Genomic DNA, 6,898 nt, shown 5'->3' with positions numbered 1-6,898 from the left:
ACAATGAACGGACCCTCCCACTTGGGCTTGAGCTTGTCCTTCTTTTTCTCCGGTAGGCGTAGAACAAGTTCGCCAACGTTATAAGTTTTGGCCCGTACTTCTCTGCTTTGATACCTTCGAGACTGCTGCTGATAGAATGCGGAACGGGCTTTTGCAACGCCAGGCTCATCCTCCAGGGCATCTAAGTTGTCTTGCCGATATAGCTCGGCTTCTTTCTCTTCGTACATGCGCACGCGAGGTGAGTCATGAATTATATCGCAGGGTAGTACTGCCTCTGCACCATACATCATGGAAAATGGTGTGTATCCGGTGGTGCAATTTGGCGTGGTCCGCAGCCCCCAGAGTATGGAGTCGAGATCCTCGACCCAGTGTGTATCTGATTCCTTCAATGATCGCACTAGTCTGGGTTTGATGCTTCTCATGATAAGACCATTTGCACGTTCGACTTGTCCATTTGTTTGGGGGTGATAGACAGAGGCGTAATCGAGCTTAATGCCCATATTGCCGCACCAAGTTTTCACCTCATCGGCTGTAAAATTTGAGCTATTGTCAGTGATGATGCTATGGGGGACACCGTAACGGTACACAACCCTTGATATGAAGTCTATCACTGGTCCGGATTCGGCCGTTTTGACTGGTTTGGCTTCTATCCATTTGGTGAACTTGTCCACCATGACCAATAAGTATTTTTTCTTATGGATTCCCCCTTTAAGAGTTCCGACCATATCCAGCCCCCAGACCGCGAATGGCCAAGTTATGGGTATTGTTTGGAGAGTAGTAGGGGGCATATGGCTCTGATTGGCGAAGAGTTGGCAACCGACGCAATGTTGTACAAGGTCCTGTGCATCTGCCCGGGCTATCGGCCAGTAAAAACCTGTATGGAAGGCCTTGCTTACAATTGCCTGAGCTGTGGCGTGGTGCCCGCCGAGTCTGGCATGGATTTCAGCCAAGAGCTGCCGCCCTTCCTCTTACGAGATGCATCTTTGGAGCACTCCGGTGGCGCTTTTCTTATAAAGCTCTCCCTCATGGACTTTGTAGGCCTTCGAGCGCCGCACAATGCAACGTGCCTCATTTTGGTCCTCCGGGAGCTCTTGCCTAGTTAGGTAGGATAAGAAGGGCTTGGTCCATGGGGCAATAACATCCATAATTTCATGGGTCGAGGGTGTTATTTCGGTGGCAGAGCCTCCGATTACGTCAGATGGTTCAGAATCTGGGGTTATATTCGGATCCTAACTGGTGTTGCCGGTCTCCCCTTCCCATACCACGGATGTCTTGAATAGCCTTTCCAAGAAGATATTAGGTGGGACGGGGTCGCATTTAGCGTCGATGCGGGCGAGGATATCCACCGCTTGATTGTTTTCTCGGACCACACGATGGAATTCGAGCCCCTCGAACCGAGCTGACATTTTGAGGACGGCATTATGGTACGCCGCCATTTTCGGATCCTTGGCATCAAAGTCTCCATTTATTTGTCATATTGCGAGGTTTGAGTCCCCGCGCACTTCTAGGCGTTGGATGCCCATGGAGACTGCCATCCGAAGACCATGCAATAGGGCCTCATATTCGGCTGCATTGTTGGATTCTGTGTATAATATTTGGAGTACGTATTGGACCGTGTCTCTGGTGGGGGATGTCAGGACAACACCCGCTCCCAATCTGGCCATCATTTTAGAACCGTCGAAGTGCATGATCCAATTGGAGTATGCACCGTACTCTTTAGGGAGTTCGGCTTCTATCCATTCGGCGACAAAGTCAGCCAGTACTTGCGACTTAATGGCTCGCCGTGGTTTGTATGCTATGTCGAACGAAAGGAGCTCGATAGCCCATTTAGCAATCCGGCCCGTGGCATCGTGGTTATTTATTATGTCATTGCTTCGGAGGCCACCATAACCGAACACTCTTGAAAGTAGTGTCATAGCTTCCGGGATGCCATGAAGACCGCGTATGCTATATTTTGATAGTGTGCGTACCGGTATTTGCATGGAGTGAGGACAGTGGACACGTAATATACCGGCTTTTGGAGCGGGAACTTGTGTCCGTCCGCTTCTCGTTCGATGACGAGCACTGCGCTTACAACCTGTTATGTTGCAGCTATGTATAATAGCATAGGTTCGCCACTATTTGGCACGGTTAGGATTGGATTACTAGCTAAGAGGGCCTTTATTTCTTCTAGTCCGGCCGTGGCCGCATCCGTCCACTCGAAGTGTTCGGTGCATCGAAGAAGGCGATAAAAGGGCAGTGCCTTTTCTCCTAATCGGGAGATAAAGCGGCTTAATGCAGCCACGCATCCAGTTAATTTCTGGATCTGCTTGAGGTCTGTTGGTGTAGCCAACTGTGATAGAGCTCAGATTTTTGCCGGATTTGCTTCAATTCCTCTGTTGGAAACGATGAAGCCGAGCAACTTCCCGGAAGGTAAGCCGAAAACACGTTTTTTCGGGTTGAGCTTGATGTCATATGCTCGGAGGTTGTCAAACGTGAGCCTCAAGTCATCTATTAAAGTTTCGACGTGTGTTGTTTTGATAACCACGTCGTCCACGTATGCCTCCACTGTTTCGCCGATTTGTTTTTCCAGGCATGTCTGAATCATGCGTTGATAGGTTGCGCCGGCATTTTTGAGCCCAAAAGGCATGGTATTGAAACAGAAGGGCCGTATGGTGTGATGAAGGCCGTTGCGGCCTGGTCGGACTCCACCATCTTGATTTGATGGTATCCGGAGTATGCGTCAAGGAAACACAATGAGTCGTGTCATGTGGTAGCGTTGATGATTTGATCAATGCGGGGGAGGGGGAAGGGATCCTTAGGGCACGCCTTATTGAGGTCCTTGAAATCGACGCATAGGCGCCAGGATTTGTCCTTCTTTGGTACCATCACCAGGTTTGCTAGCCAATCCGGATGTTTTATATCTCTAATGAATCCGGCCTCGAGTAACCTAGCTAGCTCTTATCCCATTGCTTGCCGTTTAGGCTATGAGAAGCGCCTAAGAGTCTGTTTGACCGGCTTATATCCCTTTAGTATATTTAAGCTGTGTTCGGCCAGTCTGCATGGGATGCCTGGCATGTCTGAAGGGTGCCAGGAAAAAATGTCCCAATTCTCACACAAGAAATCCCGCAGTGCGGCGTCTATTGTGGGGTTCAGCTATGTCCCAATGGAAGCTGTTTTTGTGGGGTCCGTTGGGTCGACCTGGAATTTGACTATCTCATCCGCTGGTTTGAAAGAGGTGGACTTGGGTCGTTTATCAAGTATCACGTCGTCCCTGTCCACTATGGAGCGCAGCGAGGTTAGTTCTTCGGCCGTGAGGGCTTCGGATAATGCCTCGAGGGCCAGCGCGGCGGTCTTATTTTCGGTGCGGAGTGCGACGTCCGGATCACTAGATAGAGTGATGATTCCATTGGGCCCGGGCATTTTGAGCTTCATGTACCCATAATGGGGTATAGCTTGAAAGCTCAAGAATGCGTCCCGCCCTAAGAGGGCGTGGTATCCGCTGCCGAACGGGGCCACTTGGAATGTGATTTCTTCGGACCTGTAATTCTCTGGCGTGCCGAATACCACATCCACTATGATTTTTCCCGGACATCGTGCCTCCCGACTAGGGATGATTCCCCTGAATGTCGTGCTCTTTGCTCAATGCGGCTCTTGTCGATTTCCATTTTGTTGAGGGTTTCCTCGTAGATGAGGTTTAATCTGCTGTCGCCGTCCATGAGCACTTTAGTGAGCCGGAAGCCATCCACGATTGGACTAAGGACCAAAGCGGATGGTGCCCGGACTATTCAGAATTGAGGTTCATCACTGGCATTGAAAGTTATAGCCGTGTCGTTCCACGGATTTATTGTTGCCACGTGGCAAACTTCGGCGAGGCTACGGAGAGCTCGCTTGCGCCTATTATTTGAGGCGAAAGTCTTGAAGACTGTAAGTACCACATTGTTATTCTCGGCGGGATGTTGTTCTGTAGTATGGTTGATGAGGAGATCCTCGCTGCTCTTTGTTACCTGCCAGAGTATCCAACATGCTCTAAGGCTATGAGTTGGTAAGGTATCACGTGTGCTGTGAATTTTGCATGGCCCATTGAGCCATTCCTCCAATACGGTTCCACGCCCTGCAGCAGGCCTTGGTTTTTTGATAATTGAATCGGGTGACTTGCGAGAGTTTACCCTTTCAGTTCGGATGAAGGGTTTATTACGAGCCAGATTATCCCAGAAGTTTGTTTGAGTTTTCCAAGCGCTCTCCATCGCGCAGTACTTCTGTACTATGGCCGCTAGGTCAGCGAAGCATACTATGTCATGGCGACCTATAGCATTGAGGACCCCCTTGTCCGTACAATTTTTGCAAAAGAATGAGATTGTGTCTTCCTCGCGACAGTCCTTGACCTTGTTTATCACAAGGAGGAATCTGGCCCAGTAGTGATGTACTATCTCTTGGGGCTCTTGTCTGATATGGGGAAGATTGATTAAATCTGGGCGGGTGGGTAGATTTAAGTCCGAATCCTGACCCGATCTGAGACCCAGGGGCAGAGAAGCTTCCGAGCTTGGCAGCGGCGACTATATCTCGCATTAGGCGTAGTGTTTTGTGAGCGCCTGAAACGCTATTAGGCGCGGCGACTATATCTCGCATTAGGCGAGACAGTAGGAATGACTCGCTAAAGGGTCTATATTAATCGGGTTGGCCCATTCACGCACAGTTAAATGGAAAAGGGAGCCCACGGGGGATTTGAACCTTGGTCTGCTGGTTGATTGCAACCGCCTCTGGCCACTAGGCTTGCCTCGGCGAGACTACTTAAGTCGAAACGAGTTGGGTTTCCATTGTTCCTTCTCTGTTTTTTTCATATCATTTTTCTTCTGTTTTTTCATTAGGTTTTCCCTGTTTTTTCTTTGCTTTTTATTTTTATTTCCTTTTAATTGTTTTCTTTGGTATTATTTATTTCTTTCTAGGTTTTTTCTTTTTTCTCCTTCATTTTCTTTCTTTATTTCTCGATTCTGATCAATATTTTGATTTCCTTTTTCCGTTTCATTGTTTTCGTTTGATTTTCTTATTTCTTATTTCTTCTCTATTTTTTGTTTTTATCTCCATTTATATTTTATTTTTCTTATGTTTGTTTTGGTTTTTTCTCTACAATTTTTTTATATATGTCAAAAATATTGTTCTAATACAGGTTTAACATTTTTCGAACAAAAACCTAACATTCTTTCAATACAATCTGAACATTTTTTCTATGCAGAATTTCAACGTTTGTCAAAAGTTTTGATCAACATTTTCCAGAAAGAAGACTAATATTTTTTAATACATGGTCAAACTTTTTTTCTATACAAACTTTTCAACATTTTGAAATTACTGACTAACATTTTTCAAATACAAGATTATTAATTTTAACACATGATCAATATTTTAATACACATTTAACATGCTTAAAATGCTTGATGAACATTTTGCAAATACTTGTTCAACAATTGTTCAAATGTTTGACAAATAATTTTATATCCACGGTCAAATTTTGGTCAACATTTTTTCTATACACATTTAACATTTTCCGAATGCTTGAATATCATTTTTCAAACACTTGTTCAACATTTTTTCAAATGCTTGATTAGTATTTTTTAAATACATGAACCATTTTTTTGCATCATTTTTTAATTCATGGTCAACATTTTTTCTATATACATTTAAATTTTTTGAAATGCTTGATTAATAGTTTTCCAAACAAGCGTTCAACATTTTTTCAAATGCTTGATAAATATTTTTTCAATACATGATCAAATTGTTTATTTCATACAAATTTTATTTTTTTCAATATTGTATACGTGATAAACACTTTATGTATGCGCACTTAACATTGTCAAATGCTTGGCCAACATTTTTCAAATGTTTTATGTAGAGTGATTTTTTAATATATTTATTTAGAATATTAAGAAGCATAAACAAAAAAATGAAGCCAAAAACAAAAAATAATGTAAAAAACAAACAAAAAATGAGGCCGTTATTCACGCGCGCCTGGGCCTGCCCAACTCGTGCCAAACTTTGGCAAGAGTTCCCTCTGTCTCGCGTGAAGCGAGATATAGGGGCGCGAGAGCAACTAATTGAGAAGCACTCCTTCGAGGGCCCCCGTAAGGGTCACTCGGAGTGGGTTGGGAGCTTGCCACTTTCCACGCTCTCAACCGTCGTCACGTGTCATGCTCTGGATGCTTCCTCCGGATTTGTTTTAAAGATGTACACGTTCGGCTTTAAATATTTTTTTTGTTTTTTCAGCTTTTATGTTTTTCCCAGTTTTTTTGGATTTTGGACCAAAAAAATTTCAAAAAGAAAAACAATTGCGCAAGAAAACATAATTTTTTCCTTCCGCAAGAGGCATAGATTTACTTCTCGTGGATGCACGGATTTGCTTTCGTGAGAGGCACCGTCATGCCTCTTGGAAAGAAAAAACAGTTTTTTTGGTTCCGCGAGAGTCAGGATTTACTACTTGTGGAGGCACGGATTTGCCTCCGCGAAAGACATGGTCGTGCCTCTCAGAAAGAAAGAAAAAAATTTGTTTTCTCTTTTCTTCGTTCCGCAAGGGGTATGGATTTGCTTCCGCGAGAGGCACGGTTATGCCTCTTGAAAAGGGAAAAAATGTGTTATCTTTTTCTTCGTTTCGCGAGTGGCAGGGATTTACTTTTCATGGAGGCACATATTTGCTTTCGCGAGAGGCACGCCTGTGTCTCTCGGAATGAAAGAAAAACGTGTTTCCCTTTTTCTTTTGTTCCATGAGAGGCACATATTTACTTCTCGTGGAGGCACGCATTTGCTTACAATCGTGCCTTTCAGAAAGGAAAAACACGTATTTCCTTTTTTTGTTCCATGAGAGGCACAAATTTACTTCTCATGAAGGTACGGATTTGCTTCCGCGAGAGGCATGGCCATGCCTCTCGAA

The sequence above is a fragment of the Triticum aestivum genome, chromosome 3B (genome assembly GCF_018294505.1).
Source record: "Triticum aestivum cultivar Chinese Spring chromosome 3B, IWGSC CS RefSeq v2.1, whole genome shotgun sequence".
Lineage (NCBI taxonomy): Eukaryota > Viridiplantae > Streptophyta > Magnoliopsida > Poales > Poaceae > Triticum > Triticum aestivum.
The sequence above is the reverse complement of the archived record's forward strand: the minus strand, read 5'-3'. Positions refer to the sequence as shown.